Consider the following 22,036-nt stretch of genomic DNA (forward strand, 5'->3'; position numbering starts at 1 on the left):
TCCATCATTTCTAAAAGAAAAATTAAAAGCATGGTAACTGATTGCTTTAAAAGATTCAAGAAGAGTTTTCTGATTTTAGTTGGATTTGTTCTCTTTAGCTAGAGTATAAAGAGTTTCCATGGATCTTTGAAAGCATGGGTAGGACATTCGTGAGCTTTGATGAGTGAATGGTAAATGTTTTTTAATTTCCAAATTTGCAATGCTTCCTGTAGCTGTTATTAGTAAGAGCAGCGAATCTCATCAGTTAGCATGTCAGTGCTGGCTGATGTTTGTTGGGATATTTATTCTGAACCCAGCTGGGGAATGGCAGTGAGTTCACTTCCTACTTTATTTTTGCTGCCTTTGTATTAAATAGTTGTTTGCTCTTCATAAGAGGTGCTGCTCGTGAGCTAGCAAGAATGTTAACAATAGCAGAGAAAATGGCCCTGAATCCATCCTGGAGTCAAGCCATAGAAATTGAGCATTTTAACGGTGAAAAATAGACATCTCACAATTGCAGTACCCATGGCCTTAGTGTAACGTTTGTCGCGCAAGGCATTTTTAGTGTTTTAAAAATTGCTTTACATGTTTCACTACCTAGCATCTATGGAGGTTTATCTATCTAGGGTATCAAACTTTCATCTTGGTTTGTGACTTTGTTTTGGTTTTGCCAGAAATCATAGATGCGTTTGAACTTTTGGGGTTTTAACAAATGGAAAATATTTTTGAGGTGAGGTGGATAAGACTACACAAGCCCTAACCATTCTTGGTTTTGTCACTGTTCCCTTTACACAGACAAAATTCCTACTTAAAGCAGCTTACAGTAAATTCCCCAGGCTTGTGTAGCTGCCAGAATTAACAGGCCCTCCCCTCTCAGTTTTCCTACTAGGTCCACACACATCATGGTACACCAGACTTTATCTGAATGAAAACCTTAGCTGCTAAGTGAAGTTAGTCCCTCATTCACTGTATCTTAACAGGCTCAAGTGCTGTCAATAGCAATCTCTTGGTCTTGCAGAGGCAAGTCTCTGAGCCTACAGAGCTATCTGCTCCCATATTTATAAATACCCCATCTTCTCCAAAAGAATTTACGGAGGTATGTGAATACAGGGATGGCTTGGCTCAGTTCTCTCTAAGCATGGAAAGAAAATAGGTGTAATGTGGGGTGTGACCTGCCAGCTGGCTTTCCCACAGTAAGGGTTACCCACAGAGCTTCAGAAACATGTCTAACAGCCACCACGCCTCTCTTGGGCATCTTCTAGGGTCTTGGCGTTGAGCTGTCTTAACCTGCACTCTGCAGGTGTGCAGACACAGAACATTTTAGCTACTCATCTCCCAGCTGTTTCTCCTGTTTCTCAAAGAAAAGGGGAAAAAAAAAACCCACCACAACAAGTTACGTGCTGTAGTATCTATATGCCTGCAAACCTCCTTGCAAAAATAAATTTGTATATGAATTATAATGTATTAATTACACTTTTATCTAACTACCCCTCTTCTTTCTCATTGTGTAACTTTCCTGGGAGATTAATTGAGCTTCATGCCTTGTAAAGCTACTAGTTTTAACACTGAGTTACATCCATCTGGGTGTCAGGGAAGTTTTGTCAAGATTAGTATCATTTGCTGTCTTTCACTATATTACCATCTCTTAAGCTCATGGTACTACCAAATGCACAGTGAGTTTGCTAAGACCCTGCTGTACAGCTTTTGCATTTCTGTGGGTCTTCTGGTGGCATCAATGAAAGGGAATCAGTGGAGGGGCCCTGCTTGCATTTTGAAAGCAGTCTGGGATGAGATTTGTGCTTGGGTTTGTCAGCAGGGAAAACTGTGGCGCTAATCCCTGCATAGCTCCACCTTGGAACCTGTGACAGCCAATATATAGCTCCCAGTCTCAGCTTGGTTAGGGTTGGATCCTCATGACTGCAACATGAGGTTTCAGGTCATGTTATTTATATACTGGCTTTTTTGTACAGGTTTCTTGGTACCTCCTGCCAGTTAAACAGGATTATGACTGCTGTCAGGAGGCAAGGAAACCTGCCAGCTTGCACTGCTGGTTAGAAACAGTTCCAAAACCAGCTGCTGTCCAGTCAGCCAAAAAGAGGAAGAAAATCCTGCGGGCTACAAAAATTTGACTCTATTAATGCTGTGGATTATTTTTAACATAAAAATAGTTATTCTCTATTCATTTCCGTTATTATTTTATTATATAGAATGGTCCATGTCCCAGCAGCTCCAGAGAAAGGGTAGGTCCACGTTATGCAAAACAAACCCCTCTGGGTTTTCTAGTTTGTTTACAAGAGTTTTTCTTCATCTGAAATAACAAAAAGGCAGCTAAGTCTTTGTTTGCTCGTGAGGCTTAGCAATCTATGGACTTGACATAAAATACTAGACCACATATACTGGATTTCTGCTTCCAGAGCAGTAGTGTTTTCAGATCAGTAATCTTACATGTATGGTATCTCCGCCCTCCTTTGCTTTCTTTTTTTGTGTTGTTTTCCCATAGCCCTTGAGGAAGGTTTTTCCTTATAGGTAAATTCAGTTCTATGTAACATTCTTTAGTTGAAAGTCAGAAGATTCCTCTTGGGTTGTGGCACCCCAAAATTAAAATAAGGCATACTGCTGTCTGTCTCAGCAGGAACCTCTTCAAGAGACCACCTGAAAGTATTTTCCTAAACTACCAAGTGTGCTGTGTCTTACAGATGGTGTGGTGTGGTGGGAACTTCTAGCGTTGCCAGACTTCTGTACTCTTGATGCTTGGGTCCTGTCTACATCTGCTGTGATCATCAGCCCCAGGAACTTGAACATTATGCAAAAGTAAACTGCAAAATCACAAGACACTGAACTTCTTAACTCTGAATGAAGTTGAGGGTAGGAGGAAAAGCATTTCACTTGTGAGTGGAAGACTTGATGATGGAGTCCAGTGCTGTTGGCAAGTCAGAGCTGAAAGCAGATAGATCCGGTTTATAAATGGTTTATATGGAATGGTTTATAAATTCCTTCAAGAGATACTACTAGAGTGGAACAAGAAATTACTAAAACTGGCATGAGAAGATGGACATGAAATGGCGACAGGTGAACACAATGATCATTAAAGTGCTGGTCGAAACAGAGCCTACTTTGACTTCATCAAACACTTCAACTACCTGTTCATTTAACTGCCCACTGACTGGGAGAACAATGTTGCTACTCAAATCTTATCTGGTTTCACTGGAGAGGAGTTGCTGAGCAACCAGTTAGACCAAGAGCACGCTGAAGAATGTAAATGCCCCCTCCCTGCAAAGAAGTTTGTCCTTCATCACACCACCATCAAGCATACTGCCTTCTCCTGTAAACACCAGTTGTCACATACCTATTGGAGAAAAAGAAGGGAAATTCCACCATGACGTTAGGAAAAAAAGCCTTTCAAGCACTGGTTGCCCAGAGGGACTGAGGAATCTCCATCCCTGGGCATATTTGCAACTTGACTGGAAAAGACCCTGAGTAGCATGTGGTAACTCAGCCCCATTCTGAGCAGGGAGCTACAGAAGGTGCTCTCCAGCAGTCTCTTTTTCTATCATCAGTGAGCAACTGTGCTCAGTAAAAAAGAATGGACATTTTTAGGTACTTTTAACTTCCCAGTAACATAGGCTGTGTTGCTGTAGCTAACATGAAAAAAATAATACAGCGGTGAGATGTTAAAACACACGTAGTTGCATACACATAAATCTGCACACAGAGACACATGCAAGTGTTGACATTAGCTCCTCTGCAGGAAAGCAGGCCAACAGCAAAATATAAGGGTGCAGGGAGGGGTGCTTGAGGTTGAGGAAACCCGTGGAAAAAACATGAGTTCTTGTTCTTGCCAGATTTTGTTTCTGAGATGCTTGAATTGAGCCCTTATAGCAAACTGAGCAAGAGCTCTGAATTAATGGAAGGTAATACAGCCAGCATTGAGAGATGGTTGCACACAACTTATATACATGCAAAACCCCTTCCTTCTGCGCCTCCAAAAAGTGCCAGAGGGCCAAAATACATTCTCTCTCCTGAATGGGGGAAGCTCCACGAAATCACTGTTGGAACTAGATGATCTTTAAGGTCCCTTTCAACCCAAACCATTCTATGATTCAAGCTGGCATTTTCAGTAGTCCAGTAAAATAAATGGTCTTGCATTTATCCTCAGAAATGTGTAAGGTTTTCCTGTTTAGGATAACTCTGCTAGGGACATAATTTTGTCCCCAGTCACAAGGGAGAAGCACACAAACCTTGACCTCAAAGGTATTTACTTCCATCAATGAGAAAAACTCAGGTATATTGATTGGTTTCTGTCCCAGGAAAGTACTACCTGGTAACTATCAGAAATCAATCTTTCAGATATAAAAAGCTCTGTTTTCACAAACTCCATCATTCTGGTAGCTATGTTACACCATTTTCTTGTCTATAAGGGAGGTCCCTGGAGCATTAGGAACTCCCTCTCATGTGCTCTGAGTCTAACACAGAAAAATGACACCGACATCTCCCTCACTGATGTGGCAACATCCTATTTGACCTGAGCCTAGGAGAACTAGACTCAGCATTTCAGCATAATGGCAAGATGAGTGCTAAATCCCAAAATACTGTAACTTCATTAACCCGACTCAAGACTCTCCTGCCTGTACATCTAAAGATTACATTACCCCTTTAGGTCCCCTTTTAGTGGGAGTTTCTGTTTCTCTGGGAGCTGCTGTGCCTTTTTTCTGAGTCTTCCAGAGCCACTGCTTCAAAGTATGGTTTCCCATCTTACTACTGCAGCCTTTATTCCCTGTTCTTAGATACATAGCTTCATGTTACCTGTAATAAAGTAGTATATTATATGCTTGTTTTCTGTTTACCACCTGATTACATCAGTGACCTTATTTTAATTTTTGTTCCTCTGGTCTGTTGCAATACAATGAGTTTATGTTTTCTTCTGTATCACAGATCAAAATGGAAAATAGCCAGGAGACAATCTGGGTGGAGCTCCACTAGTTAACACCCCTGAACAATGAATGATACTGAACAATGATTGTTTAGCATTGAGACTAACAACTGAGTTAACCGCTGGATTTTGAACTATCTACCTGGTACATTAATTTGCTATAACCTCGTGATCAAAGAACTGTGCAAAACTAAAGCCTTTATACTTTATACAAAACTAAAGCATTTATAGCAGTTTTATATGAAAATAACTGCCTTTATGAATTAAGGTCTTACTCTTCTGAAAAAGTTACGAGATTACCTCAGCAAAATCAACTTTCTGCAAATCCAGGTCAGTTGATATAAATAACGTAATACTTTTAAATTTTTCTTTTATTAACACAGTTGTTTTGGGCAGCATGCGTTTCAGGCTATGGACTTCCATGAGACCCTTAGCCAGAAGAATCCAGGCAATGTCAGGCTACGGGCTGGACAGAAGCTCACAGCCCAAATTGCCTAGGTTGTTCTGTATACCTTTTAAAATACTGTTCCAACATGAAACTCTTTCCCACCCCCTGGAGATCCCCTGGACTTCCAGTTCTTCTGAAAGTGATTTTTCGTGACTCAAAGCACTCTTCTGTCAGTTCTTAGAAAGTTCTGGGATGCTAGCAATACACATTTTCTGATGTTAAGATGTCTAGTGTCAGTGGCTGTTGTTTAGAGCCTTGTGAGGCACCTACCACCTCCTCCGCAGCAGTGACACCATTTGCTTTTTTTCCCCAAATGCAGAACTGGGGTATTTATTGAAATTCCTAAAATAAGCCCACGGCCAACCGTTGTTCATCTTATGGTTTATATTGTTCATAGGCAAAAATCCCAGGCAACCTTGAGTCAAAACTGAGTCTTAACAAATCCCCTTCCAAGTGTTCCCTAACTAGAGCAGTTAGGTTGGATGAAGCTTCTCACATGCCTACAGCACTGATGGCACTTCTACCGTTCCTGGACAGCAACTGATACATGATTAAAATCGCTTTGTTCCTATAGTTTTAGAGCTGCGTTCAACTGAAACAGCTATCACCCGTATTCCTGCTGCTCTCCATCCCTGCAGCATCCTTAACGCTTCTTGGTCCTACACGGCAGCAGCCTCTCCTGGCTGCCCAGGAGGCAGCCCTGCTCCTGGGGGACGCTCGTCCTTCTCTCCTGGACTCCGGGGAAACCTTCGCCCACCCTCCAGAGGGTTTCGTATCCGAGCAGCACAGCCCGGCGGGGGGTCACGCTGCAGCGTTCCTACAGCGCTCCAAGGGGCGGCCCCTGGGAGCCGGGGCGATCCCTCGGCGGTGCCCCGCCGCCCGGCATCCCGGGCGAACGGGACGGGGTCGTCAGGGATTCACTTCCATGCACAGGCAGCGCCAGGGCCGTCACCCTCCCACGAAACCTTTGCGCCTAAAAACATATTTTCCCTTTCACATACAGAATGTTTTTAAAATAGATTTTCGGAGCTGCCCACAAGCGTCAGTGCCCCACACGGATACACACCAGCGCGGGCCGAGCACCCCGCCGCGGGCCCCGCGCAGCCGCAGTGCCGCCTAGCGGCGCCTCGCCGCGCCGCGCCGCCCGGTCCCGCGCTGCGGCCTGGGGAGCGGGGGGTGCCGTGCTGCCCCGCTGCCCCCGCTGCCCCCGCTGCCCCCGCTGCCGGCTGCTGCAGCGCCCGGAGACCCGCCTGCCCGTGCGGCCGTGCGGCCGGCTGCCCGCGTCGCCAGGCTGCGGGCGGCTGTGGCTGCTCCGCGGAGCTGAGTCTCCCCGGGCGCCCCGAGGCCCAGCCGGGGGTGAGACCCCCGGCATTACTGGCAGCGCGTTTCGCTCCCCCGCAGGAGCTGGCAGCGCTCACCCCCTCGGGGTGCACGCAAGGGTGTGCGAGCGCGGCAGGAGCGACCTGGCCGCGGCTCGTGGCTGTCCTGGGTCCTCTGCCCGGGGCAGTGCGTGTGTGCCAGCCCTCCCCTGCTGCCAACTGCAAATTTATCATCTGCCCCCCAGTTATAGACCCCTCTCTGGGGGGCACTGCTGTAAAATTTAAGCAGTTCTTGTTTTCTCCTCTACTACACAGATAAGTAACCATTTTGCTTTCTGTTTAGACCCTCAAATTGCTAGTTTCTTCCTCCCCTGTCCGGGCCAGCGCTGGTAAATGTCTAATGGCTGATGGCCCGCAGGTGAAATCTCTGCCCTGCTGGAGAATGTGACAGCGATCCACATCATTTCTAGTCAAAGTCCCACATCATTCAAGTCAAAGTATGCCATAAATACAGCAGCAGCAAATGCTGCCTGAGGAGATACCGTGAACCTGGCAGTGGAAAGGGCCTGTTGCACATCTGGGAGAACACCTCTTCCCCTGAGATCTCTCCAGAGGATACAACACTGAGATGTCCAGCTAGAGCTCATTTTTGATAGCTGCCGGTATGCTAAGGCCAGTCCATGGAAGAAATGCAGGTTTAACCTCACTTCACCAAATGTCTGCCTGAAATAAAGTGAGCTTGACAGCACACGCGGGTGTGTGAGCACACCCCGTTCAGGATAGGGTGGAACCAGGATGTTGCCTGCCTGAGAATGCAAGGCTGCCACTTGGCAAAGCATACAACCCCTGGCAATGTGCCCAGAAAACCAGAGCACCCCACAAAAGAAATCAAACAAACAAAAAGAATGCAAGGAGAAAAGAGCTCTCAGGCTGGCTTCCTTGCTTGGGCCAAAGGCAGCTTATTTAATTTTTTTTTACCTTGTAGTCCTCCTCTAAGCAACACCCAAAAACAGAGGAGGCCCTGCCTGCCTACCATACTCCCCTGTGGCCACATCTAGGACAGTCCACTCACCACCCCCAAATCACTCTTTTTTTTTTTTTTCTTTTCTGATAAGAGATCATTTAGGCTCAAACAAAGGGAACTCTGCCCTCAAGCTGCCAACATACCCGCTTTGGATAAGTTAGTCTCCTCAGGAAGCAGCAGAACCCTATTGCACCAGCCCATCCGTTCCTGTCACTAGGCTTCTTGTAGTCACACTTCAAAGCTTTGCCCCTGCACCACTCCAGTCTCTTTGGGGTCCACCCTACAATATCTGCGTGGAAATGACACTGTAAACTCCATCATGATGTACGCTGCCAACATGTGTCCAGCTCCTCAGCTGGGCCCAGGCTGGAATTTGGCAGACAGGGCTAGGGAAATACAAAGGATACACGTGGCTCATAGCTTGCCTCTTTACTGGTAGAAACCCGGCTCTGGCCCTGTGATCGTCTCACATTGCTTTACCATCTTCAGCATACGAAGATGGAGGTAAAAGGTGGATGCAAAAGATGAGGTAAAAAGCAGAACGTGCAAGAGGCAAAGTGAAGTAGGGAGCCAGGAATGGCTGCAATACAGAGGTTAAAGAGGCCTGACCTGAATCACTGGTTAAAGGACACCAGTGACTGGCAACAGCAACCTAGAGATGAAAAAATGGCAAGAAATTGAGAACCGGCTGATGAAACTTGTTCTGATAGTGTCAGAACAAGGCCAAGACCCACCTGCACAAAGTTAGCATTGTTTTGAACAGAATTCAGCTAAAATAGTGATTTTTTTAATCAAAATGTTTTAGAGTATGTGATTGCAGGTTTCTGATCTGATACTAGAAGTCCTAAAGCCAAATTTACTCTGTCCCCAAACTACAGCTTCTTAAAATATCGTGAATTTTTTCTTTGCATATTTCTCATCTGACTGGTGGTCTGGCACTATTTAGGTTATACAATTCAATAGTATAGCCATTGCCTGAGGTGACTAGATTTTCAAGGAAGTGTTTCATGTAGGATCTAGATGCAGGCTTTGAACATGAAAAACAGTCCGCATCGAGCTACTTGGTCACACCAATTAGGATCATTCACAAATGCAGTTATGGCACAATATTTAAGCTGCTTTTTTAGAAACAAAATCCAAAAATGAAAATTTAGAAGTACTTGAAAAGTTAAAGGAAGAAAAAAAGGGTGAAGGCACTACTTTTTTTTCCCTTCAGCAGGAGAGCTTTTCCAGTAACACACACAAAACAAACAATTAACCTTTATATTGCACTTTTCAGCTACATATTTTATATTTTACAAAAGTGCTCAAGTATCACTGTCAGAAAAACTGAGTCAAACCCAGTGGAATGACTTGCTGCGGCTCTGCCAAAGAGGCAAAAGCAGAATTAAATGCTATTAACTGTCTTGTCTCCTGATTCTCTGCACTGACTCTCACTTCTGTAAACTATATTATCTGTACTGAGACAGAAAGGTGAAAAAAATGCTCTCTATGTGCTTTAGACCCTAGTCAGGATCAAAACATATTACTGCATTAATCAAATGGCACTGCATAAATCAAACACACCATTCTTCTTTAAAAGTTATCTTTAGCATTTTTAAACCATGTAATAAATTTATATTTGACAGAGCCTTTAAAAATATTCTTTGTAATAGTTTATATACTGGAGACATTTGTTTATAAAGTAAAAGACATTTTTGCTCAAAGGGTTCTGCATGTTCTGATCAGCTTGGGGAAATCTCAGGAACATTGGGGAAGGCTCCCTTTGGTCTTGTAAATGCCAACATGAGTAACTACTGTAAGTTGTAGCTACAAGGTATTCCTTCCTGGTATACACTTCCAGACCACCAAAGTTTTTTAACTTCAAATCCTTACACCTGTGTTGTGTTGGTTGTTTTTTTCCCCTAGAAACAACACATACTCAGTGCTGTGGAAGTTAAATGTATATATATATGTATATATAAAACTGTAAGTTTGATGTGTATCATTAAACATTTATGTGATTTAGTAAGGCAACACATTTCCTGACAACTAAGAAACTGTGGACATTTCAGAGGGCATTGCTGAACTGTTCAGATGGCCTGAACCTGAAGATTTATTAGTGTGTGGTTTATCCACTGTGCACCCCAAAATTACAGCATGAAGAAGCTCGTTTCTCAAGAAGGACTTTGCAACATCGTTGCAGCATACCAGAGTTACTTTTGTTCCATAATCAATGGGACAAAAACGCTCTAACTAGAAAATGTTTGTAATATTTCACAATGTGTAGTGCAAATAGCAGATCTCTGAAGTGTCAAGTTGGCTTAGTTGGAAGACATTTAAGCCTCAGGACTTGGTCTCAGGTCCACTGTTGACACTAGCAAATGCTTTGAAGGTAGGGAAAGGAGTGCCTTATTGTTATAATTGCTGTCCTTTGGCTGAAATACTTCAAGGACTTACATTTTCTTCTGCTGAGAGCTGTTTATCCCAACGTAAATGTAGATACAAACAAATAGAAGATAGCTGGTGTTTTCAAAGCCTGAATGTCTATCCCTGCTTCCCCAGTTTGGCTCTCAAACTATAGAGGCCAAGCCTTTCCAGTTCCAAACAATCATTACTTCACCCAGTTGGAAGCCACTCGGGATTTGTTTGGGGTTTTTTAATGCCATTCCCATAGTTTAGAAGTATTGGAAAAAAATTAATCTACCCTGTCACTTGCCAGGAGGATGGCCAATAACTTTTAGATAAGTGTGAACTGAGTCCCTGTTGAAATCAGCAACCCTGAACTACAGCTGACAGGTCGAGTAAGGACAGAGTCTTACTCCAAGGGGCTTTATCTGTGGGATGGCCACTGCTCAAAGGTGTGAATTCATGCTGAGAGTCCATCCTGCAGCTAAAGACAACCTAATGTCAAGGACAGCTCGGGCTTTTCAGTGTTTTGGGGTTATTTGGATATTGGTATAAAATGTATGATCTAAAAATCACCTAACACACTAGCTCATAAAAGATTTGTTTTATGAAGCATGTCTAGCTGTCTGATATGAAACAATCAGGAAACAAAGATCTATACTACTGATGTTAAATATTCAAGGCAGTCGGGTCGTGCTGCTGGAATGTGGCTTTCTTCCCCTTAAATCTGAAGACCTTCAGCTATGTGTTATAAGGAAAGTCTGTGGCATTCTCAGCACCAATGGTAATGTCAGGAGAAGCCTGGACACTGCCGTGGCTCATAACCTCCTGCTGCTGAAAGATGTTTGTAGCTCCTGGCAGTCTCCTATTGATACCAGCTATCTAGTGACAGTTGTCATTTAGCAAAATCTAGTGCTGTGCTGGCGATGCAATAGCAAATGCATAGCTGAATTTCCCTTGGTGTTTCTCTTCCCTCATTAATGGTCTCATACACCTCTGAGGCCACCATTGCTACATATTTTTTCAGTTCATTCTTTCTTGCAAGGAGAAGCTTACCTTTTCATTTATAAGCTAACTCTTTTCAACAGTAATAACAGGACAAAAGCTTTTACTGGAAAAGAACAAAGAGTTAATTTTTTTCCAGCTGGCCCCAACTGACCCCTCGTTCCCACTGCCTTTGAAATTACTGGAGTTTGCTTAGCCTGAAAAATTACAGCTATAAGAAAAGTTATGCTTCACTGATCTATTTTAAAAAGGAACAGCAGAATTTTAAAAATAGAATCCTCATTTTTTTTCTGACTGTGGCATCTCCAACCCAAGTATGTTGATGCAATTTCCAAAGCACTAAGAAATGTCTTAGGTCACATTTGAGTCAGGTCAGCCAAATCCAGGATCAGTGAAAAAATGAGTTGTTCATCTGGTCTGGAATGAGATCTTTCTTCCCATCATTCTTAGTTATAAAGATATCTTTTGTGTGGTTGAAGCTAAATTTAATCCCAGGCTGAGTGTATTTGTGTACTATCTATGCGTGTTTTATGCATCAGCAGCACACTGCGTTACTAGTAGTCTGCACACACAATTAGGGCTTTATAATCTTTGAAGTTCGTTAATACAAAGATTTATATATTGGCAGCAATAAAAGTCTGGAAAGTAATAGGAATAGATGTTTTAGAGCTACAGTCTGACTCTCCTTTGACTTGTGTGGCTTGGCTCCATTGTCTTCAGTGCAGTTAATCCTCACCCTGATTTGCGCACCAGAAGAAGAGAAGAAAATCCATCCCTGAATGTATGCCTAGGGACACCTGCTTTTATAGAGCTTGCTTTTCTTTCAGACCATAGTCCTGCACAGGGGAAAGCACCGAAAGAGAGAGCAGACTCTGACATGGGAATTAAACCGTACAGCACGCTTCTTCCAGCGAACAGCTCACAGCAGCATCTTCAAGAGCGGGACTGAGCCTGGCTGTGGCAACCGACGCCCGAAGGGGTGAGCCTGGCCCTGATCTGCAGCTCCCAAAGGGGCCCATTTGCCTGGGGGGCTCCTGCCTGCTCGCTGGTGATGCTCCACCAGGCAGGCAGGAGGGAGGTCATGCCTGGGCTCAAGAGTGAAGGTCACGTTCAGAGAAGTGTGGATTGAATAAAGGAAACGGTAAGGTGAAAACATGCTGATTTAATATGTATGTTACTATTTTGTAAAGACCCATCTTACAGGCTGTTTCTTTCTTTGCCAAAGCATTCAAATACTTCGATAGGATTTAGAGGTAAAATGAGTTGAACTTTAACAGATCTGTAGTAGCAGTTAACTAGCAAAGGAGAGTCCATGTCTAGCTATTTCCTGCTGCTATAATGTTTTGATAACGATGGTACACAAAGACTTGTTTTGTTTAGCATGTGCCATATTATTGCATTTCAGACAAAGTCTTGGTTCTCTAAGTCCAAGAAAATTCTCAGTTCTCTCTATTTGAGAAAAAAAAACCAGGATGAAAAATATGGATTTGAAATGTCCCAAACTACAGAGGAGTAAGGAATTAGATTAGCAACAATTTCTGCTTCTAGCTACACTGAAAACAAAGATAAGGCAAATACGTATTTTCTAATTGGAGAGACAAATTTAGGAAAGATTTTGTTCCTCATCATTCCCTGCCTATGAAATCAGAAAAATGAAAAAAATCTAACACTCTACCCCAGGCAGACCTGCCCTTTCTGTGCTGACATTTGCTTTCCTAGAACAGCAACTTTCCCTTCAAGAGCTCACAAGAATGGAGAGCAGCTTTGTTTACCTTCCCCAGGTGCAAACCTCATTAACTAATGTTTACTTTTGTGTTTTCAGCTTTCAGTGATGAGCCAGGTTAATGGATAGTGAAGATGGTGGTGGTGGGGAGAATGGTAAGGAAAATTCAGGAGCTGGTTTTACATCTTTCAGTTTTACAGGCTCATAGGCAAAATGGCTACCAGCCATTTAGCTATACCCCCAAAAAAACCCCAACGCTGGGAGATGACGAACCTCCTACATAGGTTTCGGTTTGTTTGTTTTTTCCAGGATGGTGGGAAACAAAGCACAGCCGACGCCTTGACTTTTTGCAAGTTATAAATATTGTACAAAATTCTACTTATGACACCGGAAAATGCTTTCTCCTGTTGTTCAAAGTGACTCCAGATGCTGATGTACTTAGTACACAGCGCAAGTAACCCAACTGGAATGAAAAAGCAAGGTAAATGAGTTTACATTCATCTCTCAATATTCCTAAGGGACAGATGGTTCAGCCTGCCAAGTTTGCTCTGCTTAAGCATGCATAAGCAGAGCATGAACTTAAACCGACTGGAGATTCCCACAGTAGATTCTCCCTGGTGAATAGGGGATCTCTGCTGCTGTAATCTGGCAGAGGTAGCGCAATTGCTTCTACCCTAGTTGTTCCCCCATGTCGTACAACATCAGGAGGTGGGCTGAATATTTGGCAGGAAAAGAAAGAAAGCGTTGTGGTAGAACTGAGTTTTTCTGCATCAGATTTTCTTCTGACCCAAGCCCTGTTTTCCAAGGACAAAATATTATCTCCTTCCCAGGCTTTTCTATGATTTTTACTATTATAATATCTGGGAGTTTCACATACACATATATTTCTTCATCTTTCTAATATACTAGTGAAGTGACGGATTCTCATCCCTATATGTGACATAGAACATGGGGATCAAAGCAAGAAGTTTCTTTCAACTTTGGGTGAGCAGTCCATGACAGTTAGGAGTGGACTTTTTCAAAGAACTTGGCTATTTTATAGTTTAAATAGCTATGTAGTCGACTAACCGCTGTCCCTCATTTAAGATTGTTCCACGAAAAGGGGTTTCCACATAGCTAGACCATACAAACAGTACCAATCTCCACCCCAAACACAGGAGCAAGTCAATGCCCACAGCAGAGCAGACATATAAGACGTGTGAGAGGAGAAGCAACTATGGCCAATGTTCAGTGCATGATTGAAATATATGGGAAAAAAAGCAGAAAAGGCGGGAGAATCTGTGAGATAAAGCACCAAGGGAATATTAAATCCTGCGGTTTGGGAGGAAACCAGGGAATGTGTCTCTGAGGAAAACTCACATTAAGAGCCTCTTTGGCTGAGCTCTGCGTGGCAGGAGCTGGTAGGGACAAGCAAAAGAACTGCGTCCTGCTGCTTGGCTTCTGCTGTGTCCGAGGAAAGAGTCTTGTAACTAACTCAGAGGAAAAGTGGTTCCACCACAAATTTCTTCTTGCAATAGAAAGAATCCTTGGCACATTAGCTCCAATGCCACATTAAGGCATATGTCCACAGACAAAAGCATCCGCCTCCCAATTGGAAAGGCAGGCCCTAACAGCAGCTGCCAGCGCACAACAGGTCTGATGCTAGGTGGGTTGGATCCATTCTGTATACACTATGAAGCTGGCATAGACGGGTCCAGCAAATCTTCTGTGTCAGATTTAAAACTGGGAGACAAAAAACACAGGCATGGGGAGTCGGGATCCCTTGTGCATGAAGGTCACCCTTACCCTCACATGTGTGTGCTGTGCCCAGGGCTGCTTAGCTGGGCTCTCATTCCTGAGCTCTCCTGCTCTTGCTGGTGTCAAGTGTCTTGATGAGGAGTCTGGCCTGGCTGGTGGCAAGCTGTAGTTTCCCTCATGGCCTGCTGTGAGGACCTGGGGTTTCACCATGGGTGGTGGTGTCTGTGATGAGTAAGGAACCTTCCAGATATGCAAGAACCAGTCCTGATGAACCAGAGCCCAAGCCACTTTATCCAGTGTAAACAGGGATAGTTGGCCCAAGCCTCCCGGTCTCCCCTGCAAGGAAGACAGGCAGGACTGAAAAAGAGCTAGGAGTAAGCAGAAGGGGGCCAGACACCCAGAGGAAGGCAGTTCTGAGTGCCAACAGTTGAGCCCCTGAGACTTTCTGAGCACAGGCCGCTACAGGTCTAGTTGCTGAGCCTCTTCCTTCTCTGCTTCCCCATGAATGAAGGATGCTTGTGCCGGCACCAGCACAGCTAGGATTAGAGACCTCCCTCTGCCAGTATCCACAGGGGTCACAGAATCACAGAACGGTCAGTGTTGGAAGGGACCCCTGGAGATCATCTAGTCCAACCCCCTGCTAAAGTAGGTGGATGCACCTAGAGCAGGGTGCTCTGCTTGTGTCTCATGGCAGTGACGTGGTGGTGGAACGATGGGGATCAGCTCTGGCTATGCATAAGCATGCTGTGCAGCAGCACCTAGAAGTAAATGACAGACTGCCCTAGTCAGGGAGGGATATGTGTATGAAGAAGATCATACCATTCAGTGACATTTCCCTATGTGTAAGGGGCTTTGGACAGGGGTAACGTGGGCATGGTAACAGGACCACGTAGCAAAGAGAGCAGATTTCCAAGGGTCCTGGGTGTTTGGTGGCTACTCTGTGGGGCTTGGCATGCCCTTCCCAATCCAACAGTCATAGCAGCTGTGGGATCGGCTGGTACTCCCATGCCTCAGGCAGCCATTGCCTCCAGTGAGAAACGAGGAAATGGGAGAGGCAAATGAGTGAGAAAGGGGTAAACAGTATTTTGCTCAAACTAAAGTGCTGAATGTTCTTGCTCAGCAGTTGTTCTCAGTCACCCCAGTGTCCCAGGCTAAGCTCCCACCAGAAAAAGCTCGTCTGCACAGAGACTGACCAAGCCAACATCCTGGGTAAGAGAGCAAAGAGGAGAGCAGGATGGGAGAGCAGACAAATTCACCCCTTTTCAGGCTGTGTTCCTCAGATTTTGTTGTTCATCCTCCGTTCACCCCAAGGGAATAATCACCGGTGGCATCTTCTCACTTTGCCTAGTGCAGGAAGACAGCGTTTGGGTCTCAAGCCTTTGGCAATTCCTCTGAGGCTGGATATATACTTTCTCACAACAAGGATTCTTCCTCCCTCAGAAAAAGCAAAGCCAGCAGTCCAAATCAGACTTAGAGAACTGAATATATATACATAACTACATAACACCTTATAATAATAAAATAAATAATGAATGCAATCTATGATTGGGTGAGTTATAACAATAAAATACAAACTATTTATGCAAACCAAAATTCTTCACCTCCCAGAGGCAAGTAGCCAGCGCACCGAGAAGCTCTTTCAAGGTGCATGGTGGGGCTGGCAGCAAGCAGCAGCTCCACACCTCTCCCCAGGAAGGTGTAAGAGGAGGACAAGGCAGCAAACCTGGAAGCACATCAAGTAGTTTTCCCAGCTGTAAGTGTGGGTTACTGTGCCCGGGCTATTATCCCCGGCTCGCGGCAGAGTTGCTGGTCACCATGCCCCAATACGCAGGTTATTGTTTCCAGTTTCTGTTGTGTGTTGCTGTGCTTTGCTGCTGCAGTCGCTTCTTCCCCCTCCCACATGAATTGCTGCAGAGCAAGGAGAAAGACACCAGCCCAGAGGTGGGCAAAACAAAAGGCAGCAAGGAGCCTTGTGGCCTACCTGCTTTCTTGTTCTTCTCTCTCCAAGCCAGAAAGTTCCTCAGCATGAGCAAGCCAAAATGTAACTTGGCACCAGAACCAAAGATAAATTTTCCCTGGCAGTTAGAAACAAAATGTTTCCAAGCTTCCAAGGAAATTTTTCTCTTAGAGGATGGCCTTTCTGCTGTGTAGGTTCCGCACTGGTGGCCCTTTCTGCTGGCTGTGCATCCCCCAGAGGGCAGGTTATGGGGTTTTCCTCCCTGAGAGCTGCCCTTGTGCTGGGGGTAAATCTGCTCCTTGGTACGTGGTCCCCAAGGGGTGCTGCACGCAGGAGCACACATATATATGGGGAAGGGCAGGCACAGCAACTTCACCCGCCTGATAAAGCTACCCCAAGCTCCTTGGTCCCTAGTGGGTACGCTTACACAAAATACAGCAGGCTAATATGATTTAGAGTAACCAGAGAAAGACAATTTAAAGTCCTGCATCTCTTGAATGCTGCAGAAAGAAAGAAAAGCCTTATGACAAGTTGGAGCAGCCTGTGAAGTGTATCAGGATAAATACCTTCTTGCAAGCACCAGTTGAAACAAAAACAGGATCAGCCGCAGCTCTCCCCACCTCACAACTTGTCCAGCCTACTCTGGGCTGAGCTCCAGGCTGCTGCCAGGTTCTCTTGCTTTAGAGGAAAATGCTTAACAGTTTGATCAACTGAGATCGCTGGACAGCATCCTTTGGAAATAGACAAGGATTTCAGGAATCAGCAGCAGTTATGGAATGGCCATGATATGACTGTTACTTATCATCAATACAGATGTACAGAGCTTTGAAGTGCACACTTTTTAGGCATCTGGATGTATTCCTGATGAAGATTCAGCTTTTGACCACTGCAGCTCAGTAATTCCTCTATTTTATTTTTTCTCAACATTATTTATTGCTATTTGATCTTACATTTGTTTCCAAGAACTCTGTCTAGGAATATCATAGCAAAGATAATATATTCAGCAAAGAAAGTAATTCATGTATCTCATCCTGGATCATTTTTTTTCTGTGTAGTTTTATACAGAGAGGAAACTGAAACAATCGTGAATACAGGCTGTGGATAAACATTAGCTAGCAAATTTTTTTCAGAAGAATATTGGTAGGAATTGAAGACTATCACAGGAAAAGGACTTGACTTCTAACTGGTACCCTTGAGAAATGCTGATCACCTATATGCTTCAGTAATCCAGCATATTTGTGATAGCTGTTGGGTAATTCTGAGTATTCCCTCTGCAGCCTAACTTTCTTCAGCCAAAAGCAGAATCCAGGCCCATGTGTACAATTTCCACAGTAGCAACTACCACAAATCAGATGTTTTAACATATGTCTAGAAATATTCTCCTCCGTCCGGTGGAAAGGAGATATACGAGAGAGAAAGATCATATCACTCACCAACTGGACAACAGTTCCTTGGCTGATATAAGGCTATTGCTCTCTCCATGAGCAGCAGATCTATGCAGATAGCAATTAGTGTGGTCAGAGTTTTCTTAATATCTGGGATCAAATTCTAGCTATCAAAGTGAGACAGTTTTCCCTCCTATATGGTGAAATATTTCTCATTATGTATGCTGCTCAGCACTGGGGTGATGAATAGCAGGCTTGCTTAGCAGAAGTCAGATTAGAAGAGTCTCCTGTGCTTAGGAATATTTTATTCACCATCAGTCTGTTTTAATGGACTGTTGTCTGACCTCTTTGCTTCAGAAAACAGTGAACAAAGTAGCCTCTCTGTTTCTTGGCTTTTATGTCTGGAGATGAGAGGTGACAAATGACATCTTGCAACCTAAGGACGCAAGGTTTGCAACTTGCAGGTTGCCACGCAAAGACTGTGAAATACAGTTTTTAGTTGTTTTACACAAAAAGGACTTCACTGTGCTACGTGAGAGTGTCTCTATGGCACAACCTGACATTGTCAAAAGTGGAAAGAGCCATACAAAATTACATGCTCCTCTAGAGTCTAAGTTAATCTTAAGCTGCAAAGTTAACCTTGGAGTCTTGTACTGACTCCACATACCAAAGCTATGGAGTTACACTTCCTATCTCTACAGCAATCCTACCAGGAGCTACTACTTGCAAGCAGAGGAGATTTTCATTTAAAATCAGGATTTGTCTCAGTGCTACTCACTACTGCACATTCAACTGAGACAAGCAGTTTTTGCAGCTCTCAGAGATTTCATTCCACAATGAAACTAGGATGTTTGTTAAGCATCAAACTCCAGTCCTTGGGACAATTAACAACTTGGCAAGTCTCCTGCAGTGATATCTGGTGGACAGTCATTAGTACATCAAATTATGCATGCTTGCAATTTGATCTTGACCAATGCAATTTCCTTCCCTTCTTCAGGAATTCTTTCACTGCCTTTATGCCCAAGGGATAGATGGCGAAGATAGCTGTATGAAAACTGCTTCAGCTGTGAAACTAATACTGAAAAGATTTCTCCTTCTGTTTATGGTGATACTTTGCTCTACATAGCCTATCTTAACAATCTGTGAAATTCAGCATTAAAAAAAAACACAAGAAGATGCATTTCCATTTATTCAAACTGCCTTTTTTTTCATGGTTTCTTATGGGCTATATGAGGGACAATAGCTTATCTACGGCAGAGAGGTAAAATGACATGCAGAAGGTTGTCATTTGTTAGGATTTGCATCCTATAATTTAGCACTATTTAAGCATTTAAGAAAGCAGATTTGAATTAGCTGAGTGTAGAAATTATCTTAACTGTATAAGCAATATCAAGGGGCAGGAGAGTGCACAGACAGGTTTGTCTCCATCCCAAGTTACAGAGCGCTTTAGAATTCATATTATACAGGCCAGCGTAACCTTACTAAATTGGAAAAAGGAAACTTCTAAGGAAGCAAGTAGAACTTTATTTTTAATAAAAGCATTCTGGTTTAGATTATTATTCATATTGCATGATATCTGTAGAAATATTTTTTTAGGTGTTTGGGAAATGTGACATCTTTTGGGAAGTTTAACGTCTTTCTTATTTTCAGCAGGCCTTTGGAAGTCAAAATCATTCATCTCAGAGACAAAGTTTTTCCTGTGTTCTGTGAGTTTGTGTGTGAGACTCACTGAAATGGCAGCTGTTGGGAACTACCACTGATTTTCTCTTGTTGGTTTCTGCAGCAAAGGTCAAGGCAGTTTGCCAATATAGTAATTGGACAACATCACCGTTTCAAAGACCTGACTTCTCACTCACACCAAAACAGTAATAGGCGATGAAGCGCTAGGAGAAACTGTACAGCAAAAGCAGGATGAAATTTCTGGACTGGATTTAATACAGAAGAGGGTTAGAAAGATTTAGTAAGGTATAGAAACAAAACCTGATTTCTACTAATCAGTCTTCCAGCTCCAGCATCTGGACCAAACAACTCCTACTTATGCCTGACATCATACCTCCACTCCAATGTGGAGGAAAAAAATGCCTGCAATGACAGCTTGTGCTATTGAATAAAAGGCAAGAATCTGTGTTTCTGTATACATGTCACAGGGAGTTTCCCTCCTCTACTTTTTTTCTCCCTAAAGAACAAGCTAGGACATCCGATTCCCTGTGCCCCAGTCATTAAATACTGTCATTCAGGCTACAGCATCTGTTCCTGATACATTAGAAAACGGCAGATTTAAGACTCTCTGGATAATCTTTTTCTGTCCCTCCCCATGTGCATATGTTTTCTTACAAACCCTTCCATGACACAGTCATATTTTAGACTTTCCCACAGGACGCATGCCTCATTCTGTACAACACAGGATAATCACACCCAGTGGCAGAAATAAATTAGCATAGCAATCTTAATCTGGTATTTCCTAATTTTCCTAATTTCCTTATCCTTCAATGTTCAGCTGTGCTAATCTAAACAATACTATTTTAATGTAATTTTTTAATGTTATCATTTACATATATGTATGCACATTGGTGTACTTCTCCATCTATCTGGAACTGTTAATGTATTGGTAAACACAAAAGAAAAAGATAAAAGTTGTTTGTTTTTAATTCTTTCAGAACCGTTTGATCTCTCCTTGCTTGTTTTAGCAGCTGCCTGACTGTTTTTCCTTGTATGTAAACTTCAAAGTCAATCAGAGGTCAAAGCTCTGGACAAAGAATAAAGAAAACAACGGTGACTGGCGTATGGGATGGGAAGAAGCAGAGGAGCTGGGTTGTAGAATATTGCCTGTTCCTGGACACAGCAGGGGGGAAATTATCTACCTCTTGGACATAACATTTCTTGACCTGAACATTTGATGTAGTTGTCAAGGCCTGTATACTTGCCTGGAAACGTATCTCACAGAGAACTGAAGGGTACAGCCATGTACTGGAGGACTTGACATACTCTGGCTATTCTTGGTTCAAGCAATCTGGAAATAGCTTAATAGATTACAGTAAAAATGCTGGAGAAAAACAGCCTTTTACTGGTTTCTGTTGACTGCAGAGGGCTTTGAGGGTGGTTTTGATTCCCAATTTGTTATTTGCTATTTCTGCTTATAGGAATATCAAAGGAAAAGCAAGCCCTGGAGAGACAGCTTCTGTAGCAGAGTAACGTGGAGCATTTTCTGTAGGCATGTGTAGTTCTGGTACAGGATGTTTCTTGAGTTCATGCTTTTTTTTTTTTTTTCCTTCGGGAGAACATCTGCCTTTCCCTCCTTCATCTGTCTGCGGAATCAGGCCCCTGCTTGTGCACAGCCCGGCAGAGGGCCACGAGAGAGTCCCGGAGGCAGGGGGGCTGTAGCACTGCAGCTTGCCTGGCAGCTGGTAAAACAGCCTGCAGAGACTGGGAACACCTTAGTGATTCACACATCCTTGCAGCAGCTCCTGCCAGCAGAGGCAGAGGTGGATTTCAGCATATATATATCCCTCTAGAATGCCACGGCAAATACTCAGATACGGCGCAGACATTATGGGAATTTGTGTAAATGACCTACGAGCATAATCTGTTCTGAAAAAAATACGCTTTTCCAGTTAAACCAACAGGGAGGATGGAAATGGGACCAGCGCTACGCTGTCTGTGGAATGCATCTCCCCCAGTCTTCCTTGCTTTCACAAGTTGTGGACACCTTCTGCTTTTCCTGCAGAAGGTCCCAAATGTATGATTTGTACTGTATGGGCCAGAAACAGGCATCCCAGAAGCCCTAAACGTAGGAGGCCCCTCTGCAGTTTAAATTGTGAGCAATACTACTGAGGGTCTGCAAATGCCAAAGCAAACCTGGGGATCCTTCTGCAGGTGGCAAAAACATCAGTTACAATATAATTTAAATTATTTAAAGCATTTCCCTCAAATATATTAGCTTGTAATTGTTGCTTCTTCTACTCCCACAAGAAATGACAAAAAAATAATAAAAAAAAATGCCCAGGTTCTAGTTCAGCTAGAAGCCAGGCTGTGAACTGGAGGGCTGCAAGCTGTGCTGGGCAGCACTGCTCTAGAAGACACAAGGAAGACACTTTTTTGCTCAGGGAAGCAGGCAAACTTCCCCCAGCTGCATGCATAGCAG

At 43.6% G+C, this 22,036-nt stretch overlaps 1 long non-coding RNA gene across 1 annotated transcript; it reads left to right on the forward strand.

The window, feature by feature from the left end:
- Positions 1-11,661: 11,661 nt before the first annotated feature.
- On the forward strand, positions 11,662-21,063 carry LOC130147018 (uncharacterized). The gene is made up of 4 exons (XR_008821071.1): positions 11,662-12,234; positions 12,916-12,971; positions 13,126-13,297; positions 19,546-21,063. It is a non-coding gene; the product is annotated as an uncharacterized LOC130147018 (long non-coding RNA).
- The last annotated feature ends 973 nt before the right edge of the window (positions 21,064-22,036 follow it).

Source organism: Falco biarmicus, chromosome 3, assembly GCF_023638135.1.
Source record: "Falco biarmicus isolate bFalBia1 chromosome 3, bFalBia1.pri, whole genome shotgun sequence".
Classification (NCBI taxonomy): domain Eukaryota; kingdom Metazoa; phylum Chordata; class Aves; order Falconiformes; family Falconidae; genus Falco; species Falco biarmicus.